The 15,068-nt window shown below is 35.5% G+C and overlaps 1 long non-coding RNA gene across 1 annotated transcript in view; it reads left to right on the forward strand.

Annotated features, from left to right (window-relative positions):
• LOC107744997 (uncharacterized) overlaps positions 1 to 12,559 on the forward strand; it is a 17,461-nt gene extending 4,902 nt beyond the window's left edge. Inside the window, exons 2-3 of the long non-coding RNA XR_001640551.1 lie at positions 8,591 to 8,593; positions 12,549 to 12,559. This is a non-coding gene — a long non-coding RNA (uncharacterized LOC107744997). The remainder of the gene's footprint in view (positions 1 to 8,590; positions 8,594 to 12,548) is intronic.
• Positions 12,560 to 15,068: the final 2,509 nt, after the last annotated feature.

Below are 15,068 nucleotides of genomic sequence, written 5' to 3' on the forward strand. Positions count from 1 at the left end.
TCTCTCTCTCTCTCTCATAAATGAACACTTGATAAATGACGCTTTTTTGATAATAGAATATTGAAGTGGAGATCGCTAAACTGCAAGCTAACTGGGGTTTTCAGAAAGCAAGCGCGTTTAAACACAGTGGAGAGAGAGCTTAATGGTTGCCAGGTTGACAAAAATAAGTAGCACACTTACCAGATATTTCCGTATTGCGCAAGTGGGAAGCTCTGTTTCGGGGATTACGTTTCTTTATATCAGGAAACCCGGTTGTGTTCCTCTGCGGCCAGATTAAACCTCGTTGTAGCCTATAAATTATGCTCTATTCATTATTTTTTAGAAACCTTGCACTTTTCTACTCCGTTTTAAACGGTGTTCTTGTATTCAAATTAAGCACGGTCCACTGCAGCGCACGTGCCACAATATCGATACAGGGCCAGCTGTATCGATACTCGTATCGTCAAATCTCTGTGACGAAACATCGTCGTATCGATGTATCGAACACAGCACTAGTGTGTAGTATAACGCCCTAAATAAAATTCGCAAGAACCTCAATTTTTTTTATATCAACTTCAAATTTGGAACATAACTTATTTAGACATAAGGCTTTAATTTTATAGCAATTTTAGATTCAAAAATATTTTGTCAAACATTTATTTGATATAAAATAATAAAATTGGTACTGTACATTTTCTTTACAGTAAATTGAAACTTCTATAACTTTTTGATACTTTCATATTTTGAAATGATTCCACTTTCACCAGCTCAACATATAAAAATTATTTCTGAGGGATCATGTGACACTGAAGACTGGAGTAATGATGCTAAAAAAATTCAGCTTTACAATCGCAGGAATAAACTACATTTTAAAATATATTAAAATAGAAAACAGTTATTAAAAAAAAATTTTAAGTTATATTTATGGGCTTTTTATTTTGAGAGGACAGTGGAGAGATGACAGGAAAGTATTGGGTGGAAAGAGGGGAGCGGGATCAGCAAAGTACCTTGAGGCGTGTGTAGTATAACGCCCTAAATAAAATTCGCAAGAACCTCAATTTTTTTTATATCAACTTCAAATTTGGAACATAACTTATTTAGACATAAGGCTTTAATTTTATAGCAATTTTAGATTCAAAAATATTTTGTCAAACATTTATTTGATATAAAATAATAAAATTGGTACTGTACATTTTCTTTACAGTAAATTGAAACTTCTATAACTTTTTGATACTTTCATATTTTGAAATGATTCCACTTTCACCAGCTCAACATATAAAAATTATTTCTGAGGGATCATGTGACACTGAAGACTGGAGTAATGATGCTAAAAAAATTCAGCTTTACAATCGCAGGAATAAACTACATTTTAAAATATATTAAAATAGAAAACAGTTATTAAAAAAAAATTTTAAGTTATATTTATGGGCTTTTTATTTTGAGAGGACAGTGGAGAGATGACAGGAAAGTATTGGGTGGAAAGAGGGGAGCGGGATCAGCAAAGTACCTTGAGGCGGGGATCGAACTCTGGTCGCTGTGAGCACAGTTGTGCTATATGTCGACGCACTAACCACAAGGCTATCGGCGCTGACGTTATTATAAATTTTAATAATATATAAATTATATTATATTATATTATATTATATTATATTATATTATATTATATTATATTATATTATATTATATTATATTATATTATATTATATTATATTATATTATATTGTAGATCAGATTATTGTTGAATGTCACTCCGAAAGAGACAGTAGCTATATTAACTCTGGCATAAACATTAGTTCACTAAAAAAATTAAACATTTTCTTTTAATTAGTGACAAGTAAGAAATTTCAGTACATTCACATTAAATATAGTAGCCAATCCAAAAACTTTGAATCCCTTAGTGATGCTTTGAAACAGCTGATTAGTGTCTCAATATGCTTTTTCAGAGTGCATGTATGACAGTTTTTTCTTGGCGTGAGTAGTTAATGTGCTGTGCATGTGCTGAAAGTCAGTCTTGGTACTTTGCCTTTGGGCTTGTCTTACATTGTTCTTTGAAGATCCTGTGGAAAATGTGAGTGTTGATGGCATGTGTCCATGATGTCTTCATCCCCCCCTCTCTTTTCCTCCTTTCCTATCTTTGCCTCTTGGAGAGACACAGTAATGGAATTATATTTTCCGGCCTGTCCAGAGAACCATGAACTTGACCTCTTTGACAATGGACACACGCTAACATAATGTCATCTGAATATTTGGAATGTCCACAGTTTCAGGATGTGACTTTAGGCTGCTCTGTGTTTTGTGTGCGACTCTTGGAGAAAATCAGATAACAGGAATGTTATCTTTCCACAGCTACTGGGGGAATCCCTGCTCTCTCTCTCTCTCTCTTCAAACAGACCATGAACACGCCAGCTGACTAGAATACAGAACTCAGATGAAACCCCACACGTTTGGAGCCAAGCCTTTTGTGTCAAGACACTATTTAATGTATGTTTGCGCAATTGTCAGCTTTAGCTCAAAAGGGTGGTCTTTAAACAAGATATACTTTTTGTTGACAACAAGAGGTTCCAGTTGATATGAATTCACTTTTTTAGTTTTTAAAGGAATAGTTCATCCAAAAAGTTCACCTTCAGGTCATCCAAGATGTATGATTTGCTCACCAATGGATCCTCTAAGATTATTAGAGTACGTTTTACAAGAAAATACTATTTCAGTCTTTTTACTTAAAAATCCTACATTTAATTTAATGTGTATGCATGCTATTTCTTTGTAATAATTTGTGAAATTTACTAGCAATTTCTATGGAAGCCTGTTCCCGCACTGAATCAAGATAAAAAAAAAAAAGGTAATTGCGACTTTTTATCTCCCAATTCAGATTTTTGTTCTCAGAATTGCTCCTATTACTCCTATGAGTAGTGTTTATAACTCAGATCTCAACTTTGATATTGATGTCATGTGCTTTGTTGCATTATCTGTCCTTTCAAGTCCTCCAGGACTTTCACTTTGTTACTGTGTGTATGTGTGTGTTGAAACAGTGTTTTATTTTATTGTACTGTACAGCCATGCTGCATTGTGTTTTATGGCTTTAAGGGAATAATAGGAAAATGATGACTGCATTTTTTGCCTTTGAACCTTTAATTACCGTTTGCTCCGTGCATACATATTTTTTTCCATTTATTTATACAGCTCTCTTTCGATTGTGTTTTCTCTTGATTATTCTATTTTGATTAGTTTGTCTTTCACAGTTTGTGAAACAAAAGAGCCTCATTTATTATACATTCCCTCTTGATGCAATGTGTGTGTGTGTGTGTGTGTGTGTTTGTGGGTGTAGGTTGCATATTTCCTGAGGCAGAATGTCTCTTTCACACAGAGGCCATTGTCTCTGTCTCTTCTGTCCTAGTGACCATGGCAAACTTTCTATCTCCTCCAGGGAGACTGCGATGTTTGTTTGGTCACCCCAAGCAACAGCCGACAATCACCTGATGCATCTAAGCTGTAGAAATTTCTGATGGCGTCACTGGTCGATGTTCAAATAATTCAAAGGGCAACACAGAATGACCTTATTAGAAATTGTATAAACCGTAAATATGTATAAACAAATGATATAAACAAATTGGATAACAAAGATGGCAGGATTGAACACAATCAGTACAAAACAGAAAACATTAAGTTGTTTTCAGAATTTGCCAAGAAAATTCCAATTTATAGTGTTTAGAGTTTTTAGAGAGGATCTGTTTTATGGATCTGCTTTCCTTTAATATTTTGCCATTTGCACGCAATGAAAGAATAAGTCTTTTTAAAACCATCAGGGGCAAATTCACTAAACAATCACTCAACTTTATCCAATTTAACAATTAATCACAGCGTTAACTGTGCTGGTGTATTGCTGTATTGTCATTTTAAGTGCAAACTAAATAAGTGAACAATATTTGAAAATATTTAAACACTAGCAGCCTTATTTTAGTATTAATGATATATTATTGTAATATTTATTAACATTATGTATTAGCTTTTGTTTTTATATTTCCACTTTAAAGAATTAAAGACAGTCACAAATTGTCTGCTGCAAACGGCATTTCTTTGCACTCAAAATTAACCTGCAAGATGGGAAATCACCAGGGATGCACCGATATGATTTGTTGGGGCCGATACCAATACCGATTTTAACAAATACTTATTGGCCGATTTCGATACCGATACCGATATTTTTCACTTCCTCTCTAATTTGAAATTTTGGCATCAAAATAGATAGTATTTTAATCATGTTTTTTTTTGTTATTTGATTAGCATTAAAGTGCAGACAGAAGCTCTAGGACTATGCAACAGACATTATACAGCTCAGTGCCTTCACGCAGTTAATTAATAAATCATCGGTTTGTTATATCGGCCTTTTTCCTTATATAGCCGATATGCCAATGGTTGTAAATTGAGGAAAAATCGGCCGATAAATATCGGCGGCCGATACAGGTTTAACAGTTTTCAGGTACAGAAATAAAGTAAACAAATGTAAAAAAGCACTTCACTGTATAAATTAAATACATATTAATCCTTCTTTATTGTAACAGACTTCATTATGTTTAATCTTCTAATTTGTTTTTGTATACATTTTAAATTTTTTTGTAAGTTTAAATATGTCCAGATCTCCTTTACTAAGGCGAGACTCTTATTTTGACGGGTTTTCTAGTCTACGGAGCTATATGGGCAATGAAAGCACGCAGTTCTTCGGATTTAAAGTTTGTCAGTTTATTAAGCACCCCCCGAAAAGGCATGAGATCTGTATATATTTGTTTACTGTTAGTTGTAATAAGTGTTTTGTGTAATTCGCTGTATGTTGATGATAATGCAACTGACCGGTGCATCCCTAGAAATCACATCATGAAAATTGCATTCAGCACAAATTTGTCATCGTGATTGCAGCGTTTCATAATTCCCTTACTGAATTGGTTGCTAAAACAATGCACGCACTGCATGCAAATAGCCCTATCAGCCAGCGCAGTCCATTCTTAGTGAATTCCCTCCTTTGAAGAACTTCCAAACAATGATAATATGCTGTTCATCAGTGAAATGAAGCAATTGCTTTTAGCTGAAAAGAGCAGCAATCACCAACAGCTGGATTCAAGATGAATGCATCTGTACGCGCTGCAGTAACACCATTACATGTGTTTTCTCCTATAGCTTTTGCCAACAGTGGCTTATAAAATGTTTCCAGCATCTGTTTCATTATTTTTATCTCGTCTTGTTGGTGTGGTTCAGCGGAGGGAGGATGTGAATGATCCAGACTGGCTTTAATCAGGGTTAGGAAAGTGTCTCATTACTCACAGAACCAGAGATATGCTGCGTTCACGCAGCAGATTGAGCTTTTGAAGCTGTTTCTCATACTTATTATGAGATATGCTAAAGCAAGCATAATTTATTATTTCATTATTTTTTAAGAAAATGTTGTAGTTATTTAGTTATGCAGTTATTTTTTTATTATTTATATACTATTATAGTATTTATTCATATTTTGAATTAGCTTTTGTTTTTATATTTTGTTTTCATTTAAATCTTAGTTTGTTTTGGTAATTTTTGTTATGTGCTTACATTTATTTATAAAGCCTTAATTCATATTCTTAGCTATAATTCATTTCATTTTTATTTCAGTTTTAGTAATTTGGTACTTCAACCTAAACTTATTTTATTGCAGTTAGTTGCCAAGGCAACAGTTCAAATTTTCGCTTTTTTTTATTTTTTATTTTTTTCGTTTTTTCATCTAACATTTAAAAAAAAATTTTTTTATATAGTTTTAGTTTATAGTTTTAGTTTAGTTAACAATAACAACGCTGACTGCCTAGTTTTAATTTAGTTATCTAGTTAATAAAGTGATCTAATTTGATCTAGTTATTAAAAGCGATCTAAACATTTTTATACATTTTGGTGACATTTTCCCTTCATAGCCATATACAGTATTGTGATTATTAATTCACAAAATGTGGAGAGACATGGAATGGGCCAACAATCTGTCACCTCATTTTGGAGTGAGACAAATGAGAAAACACTTCTGCTTGTTCTCTGAATTACCCCCACTCTCCATAAGCTATCCTTTCCTTTCTAACTGTCCTAAATGGTCTTTTCCCAGGCTCTGATCCCATATTTGTTTTCCTGCCCATTATGTGGTGGTGCTGTACCCTAGCAGGCTGGAATTCCTGGCCCATGTCATCAGCCGTTCCTCATAAAGGCTTCGTTTGCAGCCACGGCACTGTATGTTGTCGGAAGGAAACACTTAGTTCTGATGTCTTTCATTAAGTGTGTTTGAATCCAGCTGCTTCGATGGTGCTGTGTGTTGGGCAATGTGTTTTATCTTCAGAAGTTTGTGTTTTGCAGGGGTGCACATTGCTGGGTTTTCCCAGGGTGGTTTGAAGAATTAAAGACATGCAATGCATTGAGAATTAAAACCACTCCACTCTCTTAGATGCAAATCTGAAAATTCTTTGTCTTATAAGGAGCTTTTAGGAAAAGTAGCCTAGATCAAATAGCTGTTTGCGCTTGCTCAGTGTATGAGTGCACCTACTCTGTCATATTTGATATTTATACTGAGACCTTTTATTTTGTATGTATATTGTATATTGTCAGATGAGGATCTAGATCCCCTGAGGCAAACAGCCGACACACACCTGTTTATTAATATTTGATAGTGGTGATATGAGTGTTGAACAGCTGAGATGTGTCTTTGTGTGCTTGCTGTCTGATATCTGTCTGTACCTGATCATTTTCAGATACATATTACATACACTCACTCATCCCTCTCTTGACTTCTTTTTCTTCCTCTATTTTCAGCTTTTTTGGCATGGTAAATAATTCTACATTACAAAGAAAATATTATTAAACAAAAACAGTGCAAACAATGTACATAAATGGAGGAAAATAACCTGAGATACACATACAAAATGCATGTTATTTATTTTTTATTTAGAACTGTCCTAAATAAGATATTTACATATAGTCCACATTCAAAATAATAGCTGAATTTATAAAAAATTACCATTCAAAAGTTTAGATACGCTTGATCTACATGAAACATGATCTACAATTTTATTTTATTTTTTTTGGTGGGATGGTTGTTCATGAGTCTCTTGTTTGTCCTGGACAGTTAAAGAGCCCACTGTTCTTCAGAAAAATCATCCAGGTCCCACAAATTCCTTGGTTTTCCAGCATCTTTTGCATATTTAAACCCTTTCTAGCAGAGACCGTATGATTCTGAGATCCATTTTTTCACAGTGACGACAACTGAGGGACTCAAACGCAACTATTACAAAAGATTCAAACAGTCCCTGATGCGCAAGAAGAAAACACAGTGCATTAAAAAAACGGGGGGTGAAAACTTTTGAACATGTTGGAGATGTGCAAGTTTTTCTTATTTTGTTTCATATTTCATTGCCCTTCAGAATATATATGTATGCAAAATATTATGCATTAATAAGGAAGAGAAATAGTAATACTGTACTTTTCCGTTCTTCGCTCTTTATCGTACTCTCATTCTCTCTTTCTATACTTTCTTAACGGCACATATCAAGAACATTGCCAAATATTTTCTCCTTGTCTGTTTCTGTTGGGCTTGGCATTGATGCAGAGTGCACATAAATGTCTGGATGCATTCCTCTCTAAGCATCTAGAGCGCCTAGGAACCCAAAAACATTAAACCCTGTTCTTGAGAGGGGGCCACAGTGAGCGTAACACGCGGTCCTCGCCAAACGTATGAGAAAATCTCAAAAGTAATATATCAAAGAGCAGTGAAGAATTTGATCTGGAACTTGTTTGATTAGAGCAAGGCAAGAATGAGAGAGAAAAACAGAAACTGGCAGTATTATTTGATTGGAGATATTGGATTACCCCCAGACCGCTGCGTACATTGCAGTGTTTAGTGCAGACAGCTCCGCTGGGGGTTGAAGCAAAGTGTAGTCAGATTCAGCCAGCGTCCCGATTAAGTTTCATCTGTGTGTGTGTTTTATTTAAACTGACCTCATTCCAGAGATCCAGGGTTAAATGACATCAGCCTTTGGCATTCAGTCAGTGGCTTAGTAGTGTCCATCTTAATTCATATTCCACACTGTAGTCCAGAGTCTTTTGACTGTAGCAGAGCAGTGTAAGGAAAGATTTGGGTAAAGGTAATGAGTAAAAACACTTTCTGTGAATAACCGAGTATAAAATAGGGCTTGAACGTTTATTTTTATTTTTTGGTATTTATATTAGGTTTGCACCATCACATTTGGACCAAATAGTATATTTCTAAACACAGTTTAATACCTCAATTTGTGTTATATTTGTCACTAGTTATTATTTGTAATTAATAATATATTTGATTAATATAATTAAATGATCAGTTTATTTTATTATTATTTATTTAGTTATTTTAAATTTTTTTTACATGCTATTTTAGTTTTGTATTAGATGCATAACTTTTATAAGCTATCTCTCAGAAGAACATGGGATTTGTGTCTTTACTACATTGTAATTGGATAGTAATGGGACACAAATATGTACCCTATGTGAAAGTATAGTTTGAGTGAATTCAAGTATACTACATGGATCATAGTCTACGTTTGTGTGTTCATTAGTAAGCCGTAAGATCCATGTTGAGAGAGTTTGTCCTTGCTGTTTTATTTGTGCACATCTAAACCTGTGAAAGCTATCAACACAGCAGGCGAGCAGAACAAACAGTGCGCTGCGAATCTCTATGGATAAACAAAAAATGGCACGATCGTGGCTCAAGAACAACACGTAATGCTAGGGAGGACATCTGAAAAATAAACACAGGTGTTGTCATTATTTCAGACAAGGTACAGTGGGGCAAAAAAGTATTTAGTCAGCCACCAATTGTGCAAGTTCTCCCACTTAAAAAGATGAGAGAGGCCTGTAATTTTCATCATAGGTATACCTCAACTATGAGAGACAAAATGAGAAAAAAAAATCCCTAAGCTCATATTTGGCCTGAACACGTTTTTTTTTCTGGTGCGTGTTGACATGACCGATCCCCCTTCAGTTCACCCTGAGCTTCTGAACTTCACCCTAAACTAATATGTGTTCACAGTAGCACCACAGGAGTAATAAAAACCAACCTCAGAATGTTTAATGGTTTCCTACGCCAAGCATTGAAACTCTCAGATCTAAAATAGTCTCAAAAACAATATGGTTCTCTGCTCATTGTCTTTTTATGATTCCCTGTATCTCCACAAAAGGTGTTTCAGCGCTCATGTGTGGAATAATACATTTAAGTTTTTCTCTTTCTCATTACAGATAGTAAAGCTATAGTGGACGGCAACCTAAAACTGATCCTGGGGCTGATATGGACCCTTATTCTGCACTACTCTATTTCCATGCCCATGTGGGAGGATGAGGACGATGAAGATGCCAGGAAGCTGACGCCCAAACAGCGCCTTCTGGGCTGGATCCAGAACAAGGTCCCCCAGCTGCCCATCAACAACTTCCACAGGGACTGGAGAGATGGCAAAGCCCTCGGTGCACTGGTGGATAATTGCGCACCTGGTGAGCAGAAATCTGTGGTTTATGACCACTTGGCGACAAATGTGTCATTAATCACGTTTGGTCTTACATGGAAAACTATCTTCATTAATTAGATTGAGGGACCAGTAATACTCATCAGGGAGATGTTAAGAGTCATGCAGAATCTGCTTTGCCTTAGGAGATGGGGAAGCTGGTTTGATAATTACAGCATATGATCTCACTGTGGAAAGACCAGAGCCAAGAGAAGAAGGGAACAATTGGCGACCTCAAAACAAGTGATCACTGCTTTCCAAAACATGATTCATGAATCGAATACTTCTGGATCGGTTTGGACTTACACTAGTGGAAAATCCAGAACCCCGTGCAGTTCAGAGGGGGTTTAATGGACAGGTCAAGTCCATTTGAAAGTGTGCATGTCCATCCTTGTCAACTCTGTAATCAAAGCTGCCATTCTGGCATTGTGAATGTTCTCAGGACTTGGCCATAAATCCTTTGGGAAATGAGTAGGAGAGGTTTTCTAGAACATGCTCTTGGATCAACAAACTTGTTACAACATTCCAAGCAAATAATCAGAAGTTAGAGTTAGTGCTAAGCTTGAGCAACAATAATGTTCTTCTAATATTAGGGATACCTAATGGATAGAGTGATAGAGTTGATCAAGGAATGTGTCCTACTTTTTCTTACGTGTTTTGATGTGATGAAACTTGGATCAATCGTTCACAATAAGACAAATAGCATGCATTTAGAAAGTAGAATTAGTACTAAATGCCTCGATTTGTCTTTCGTTTAAACATTTATGAATTACATTAGCTTATGTTGAAATGTTTCCATCTTCCAAGTCGTTTAGAGGTGTTTTTAAAAGAGTTCAGCATGTTTGACAAACACAAACAGCAGTTTCATTGTCCTTTTGTCGACTTTAGTAAAGAGCACAGGTGTAAATGTGGCAGTGGGTGGAAGGCAGCTGTACACTCTCATTTTAGGGTTCATTTCACACCCAAACACACTGGGCCACAACTAAATGCACTGCTTTAACATTCAATATTATTTCAAGTGCAGGACTGGGATTTGACTGGTGTCAAAAACAGCTTGTAATATTGAGATCTTTAAAAATGATTCATCAGTAGAAGTGGTTTAGGTACTGACTGAAAGGGCTGCTAACTAGAAGTTAGTTGGGTCGAGTCCAGCAAGGGGTGGTACATGAAAAACAATTGGATAAAACAATAGCACTCCTCAGATGGCTTCACTGCTGTATTTTTCCTCCAATGCTGAGAAACTGAATGGCACTGCCATAAAACACAACCACTGTCTTCAAATTAAAAATGTAGGGTTGACATTGTGACCCTGAGAAGCATCGTGAGAGCTGAAAGATGCAATATCTTTGCATGTTTCAGGTGTGTGTGAGTTTGTTCGCTAGCTGCTAATGAGCCCCTGGTCTCTGCTGTAACTGAATGGAAAGTGTCAGAAGCTAAGACAGCAAACATGCTTAAGTGAAAACACATGCTGCTTTATGCATTTCCTGCCAACATGCACTTCATTATATTTTTCCCCGTGTGCATGTGTGGAAAAGCATCTCTTAGCAGGAGTGAAGCCAGAAAAGTTAGATGAAGTATTTATTCCAGTATTTCAGTGCCTATGTGTTGACATGTGCCTACTTCTCTTTATTCACATTTTATTTGAATAAATTTTTAGAAAAACTAAGTTTTTATAATCTTCCATTGACTTGCACAGAAAGAATAATCAAGTCCTTCTAAATCTAAACATCAGCTATATTTTTATTGTAATAAGTTGTGATCAATTTGTGATCGATTTCATATTGTATGAGACATTTTTCTCATTTGATTTACGTTTTATGAGTTATTAATGGAAAGTGAACTGTACTTGAGAAGTCTCAAACTTTTTAAACTATGATTTTCCTCAAAAAATAACTGCGTACAGACTGTGCCACATTCACACTTTGTTTACCTCCCCTGTCGTTTCCTCCACCTAATTTGTTTTCCGCTATTAATGGTGGTTATGTTACTCTCCTACCACCATCTTGGATCTGCCGGGAACTGTAAATACCACTCTTGGCAAGTTTTAATGCATTAAAAACCTAAAATTAAAGGTTTATCAGTGTTAGCAGTAGAATGGGGCCTGTTACAGATACTAACTGTCCAATCCAAGTATGGGGCCGCTGTGCTGGAGAATCTTGGAAAACAATCCTAGATCTGATATTAACGTTTTGGCAGTCATTGAGGAGTCTTGTGGTTTCAAGGCTCTCTGGTTCCATTTGAACTAAACACCTCTTGCTCTTTGAGTGTAATCCAGCATATAATAACAGTTTTACTCCAGACGGCACTGGTGTGTGTTTGCTTCAGGGAAGCGCTCGGTGCTACGAGCCTGACCGCGCTTATTAAAGGTTGGAAAAAAGGGTGAACTGACGGGAAACTGCTCATTTGAGAGCATTTAAGGTCAAGTTGAACTAAAGAACATGGATTAATAGATCCTCGCTGTGGAACAGTGGGTCTGCAGCCCAAGATAAAGCTCAGTTCTGGCTCTTTTGTATTCATCTACGTGTATAATGCAATATGCAAGATCATTTAAAGTAAGAGTGCATTTTAGACCTATACAGTAGCAGTTCTGATTTAGAAAATGTTTCTCATGGTTTTATCAAGAGTTGACTAACTTGTTTGCATCAAACTCTGTCTGTGTCTTCATCTAAGGCCTGTGTCCGGACTGGGAGACATGGGACCCGAGTCAGCCAGTGGAGAATGCAAGAGAAGCCATGCAACAAGCCGACGACTGGCTCGGTGTGCCTCAGGTAAGAAGCAGTCGCTTATATTGCATGCCATGTATCCTGATTTGAGTCTGTTTTCTTCATTAGCAGAGCAAGGCTGGCTGTTTTGTAGGCCAGTATTGACTTTAAGAAGTAGCTTTTAGCTACTGAAATTATATTATGACCTCATTATTCTGAATGATCCTTGTGTGAGTGTGTGTGAATCAGAGAGTGTAAAGGAATCTGGGGCGTTGTTCACACAGACTGTACAAATTAGATTTTTTGGCATGTTTAACACTAAACTGGTTAGATTTTGTAGTCTGAAGAGCAAAAAATGTTAGTGCTACATTTCCGGGTGGTTTGAAATCGAATCAAAATCATGTTTTAATTAATCTTCAGATGTAGACTCGAAGCTCACTTTTTTTTTAATCAATATTAACTTGTGTTGGGTTTAATTGTGTTTTTTTATTTATTGTATCACTCATTTCTAAACCGTATGCTTAACATCTAAATGCTTTAAATATAAGAAATGTATTTTAATAATTTAAATATTTTTGTTCATAAGTCAAATGTGAGGTGCACGTAACATCATAATACACAGTAGTGTCTATACATGAGAAATTAATCATTTTATTCAGCAAAGATGCCTTAAATTGATCAAAAGCAACAGTAAAGACTTTAATAATGTTTAAAAATACATTTCACATAGATGCTGTGAATCCTATATCCAGTATATACAGTGGATACAGAAAGTATTCAGACCCCCTTAAATTTTTCACTCTTTGTTATATTGCAGCCATTTGCTAAAATCATTTAAGTTAATTTTTTTTCCTCATTAATGTACACACAGCACCCCATATTGACAGAAAAACACAGAATTGTTGACATCAACATAGATAATAATAAAAAAATGTTTCTTGAGCACCAAATATATTAGAGTTTATAATATATACTATATATTAGCCTAGAATGTATATTAGCATATTAGAATGATTTCTGAAGTATCATATGCTGAAATTTCAATTTTAACATTTTAACAGAATTAAATTACATTTCAAAATATATTAAAATAGCAATCAGTAAAAATATTTTACAATATTACTGCCTTTAATGTATTTTTGATCAAATAAATGTAGTCTCTTACAGACCCCAAACATTTGAAGGTTGTGCTTATGAGATATTTACTGCTGTCAACAACAGATAGAGTAGAAAATGGAACAAACAAATCTGTTTTAATCACTTATCAAATGACAGTATAGTTCTATGACAGTCAGTTCTAAAGATCAGATTTGGAAGCCTTAGTGGACACTAGAACACAAATTTGTGTTTGAGTAATTGAGACAAATAGAGAGTCCACATCTATTAAGAGAAAACAATGGTCATCGAATGCTTTGGAGTAGGCTATCATTGCAGCAGGAGATGCTAAATTATGAGTTTTAATAACAAGGTGCATATTTATTTTCCTGTCCCTGTTGGTCTCTCGTTCAATCTCCACTTCTGTCTTTCGGCTGTGTTAAATACCATTTAGAGCTATTTGCAGTTAGCTCTTAACCTTCCAGTCTAGTGTTAAATATAGCAGGACACTTAACCAGTAGGACATGAAAGACGGGACTGAGGGGAGAGGAGAGACAGAAAATATTTTCCACAGCTTTGAAAACATTGTGTACTTCATCAGTTTTGTGCCTTAGACCATGACAGAATAGAGCTGTGTTTATATCTGACGATCGATTCTGGCAGTGACAGTACTCAAAGAAAATGTTAAATGAAGTCAGTGAGATGTGCTTCTTCATCTCAGTCCTGTTCTTGAGGGCTACAGCAATGCACATTTGAGGTGTTTTGCTATCTGATTCAGCTATTGCAGGTCAATGTTACCTCTATTACTGGTTGTATGATGTATAATGAGTTGTATCAGGTGTTTTTGATGAGGAAGACTTCCAAAATATGGTACACTGGTTGCCCCAGGAGCTGGATTGAGAAATATAGCTTGAATAGCTTTCAGGATTTAAATCAGAAATCAACCACTATGTAGCAAGTTACTTCTGGCCTCTAATTTTGCACTTTGTCCATCCAGGTGATTGCTCCTGAGGAGATCGTGGATCCTAATGTGGACGAGCACTCAGTGATGACCTACCTGTCTCAGTTTCCCAAAGCCAAACTCAAGCCTGGTGCCCCACTGCGATCTAAAACCCTGCACCCCAAGAGAGCCAAGGCCTATGGTCATAAAATAAAATAAAAATACAATAAATTAAATTAAATTAAATTAAATTAAATTAAATTAAATTAAATTAAATTAACAAAATAAACACATTCGTTAAAATTAAGATATATTTAAATGTGTTGATTATTTCATTATTTTTTAAGATCATAGTGTTTAAAATGGAAAATTTTATTTAAAAAGTAAAATAAAAATATATAAATATATAATATATATAAAAAATTATATGCTAATTTATCTAATATGATTTAATAGTAACACAATTCAGTTTTTTAATTGAATGAGGATAAGGTTCTTGAGCCTTATTAATAGGACTGCAGGGATACACAAGAATAATAAAAAAAATGTTTAAACAACTAACTGGTGAGGTGAGACTGACAGATGATGCTGATGTTAAAACTTCTGAATGACAGACAGTGATTAGGAGATGAGAACATTGAGCCTATTCTTCCTCAACTTAATCCTCTGTATTTTTGCATCTCTCTGTAGGTATTGAGCCCAGAGGTAATGTCGTGTTGAGGCCAGCTGAGTTTGTGGTGGAGACCGTGGAGGCCGGGCTTGGAGAGGTGTTGGTGTACATCGAGGATCCAGAGGGCCACACAGAAGAGGTCATCTTCTAATTCA

This window comes from Sinocyclocheilus rhinocerous, unplaced genomic scaffold, assembly GCF_001515625.1.
Source record: "Sinocyclocheilus rhinocerous isolate Xijiao unplaced genomic scaffold, SAMN03320098_v1.1 scaffold2032, whole genome shotgun sequence".
NCBI classification, from domain to species: domain Eukaryota; kingdom Metazoa; phylum Chordata; class Actinopteri; order Cypriniformes; family Cyprinidae; genus Sinocyclocheilus; species Sinocyclocheilus rhinocerous.